We start from the raw sequence: 833 nt of genomic DNA, 5'->3' as shown, positions 1-833 counted from the left end.
CTGCCACAGTGAGCGCTTTTCTCTCAGACCATATACACACTCATCTCTGATCTTGCTCAGATTTGGAAGCATCACCAAAAGCGAACGCATCCAGTTAACCAGATGTCATTAGCCTGTTGACCAAGTGATCAGGTGCTAGTAGGTACGAGGAAATTCTTTGTTTCGTACGTTGTATTACCATGCACGCACAGGGGATGGGGAATGAAACCTTGCTATATGTGCTGACGTGTTTTTTCTACAGTCGTAAGTGTACGTTTACGCAACACGTTCACACCTACACGCGACGGACGGCACAACTGAACATAGACACGCGGGACCGAGCGCTGCGCCGTGAGAGAAATACTCCTGGGGATTCTTTTAGACCGGGAGACGCAAGAGAGAGAGAAAGAGGATCGAGGATGAGAGCAAATGAGAGAGAAAGAGGGCGAAGAGCAAATGAGAGAGTAGATAGGCCGAGAGCAAATGAGAGAGAGAGAGAGATCGAGGGAGAGAGCAAATGAGAGACGAGAGGCGCGAGGCAAAAGTTAATGAGAGAGAGGAGAGAGAGAGGACAATCGAAAGAGGGTCAAGGAAAGAGCAGGGGAAGAGATCGAGGGAGTGGAGCGTCGCGCCGACGAGCGAAACAGAGGGAGAGAGAGTGGGAGAGGCGAGTGAAAGATAAATAGATTAGACAGAGGAGACTGAGAGAGCTATAGCGACAGATACACGGCACGAACCGCGGCGCACACGGAGGCAGAATACGAATCATATACATAATACATACTACGTATACATATTATTTTATACCTAATGCACATTACGCAATGGATAATCTTTGATACGCTATATACATA

The sequence above is a fragment of the Priapulus caudatus genome, unplaced genomic scaffold (genome assembly GCF_000485595.1).
Source record: "Priapulus caudatus unplaced genomic scaffold, Priapulus_caudatus-5.0.1 Scaffold125, whole genome shotgun sequence".
Classification (NCBI taxonomy): domain Eukaryota; kingdom Metazoa; phylum Priapulida; class Priapulimorpha; order Priapulimorphida; family Priapulidae; genus Priapulus; species Priapulus caudatus.
The sequence above is the reverse complement of the archived record's forward strand: the minus strand, read 5'-3'. Positions refer to the sequence as shown.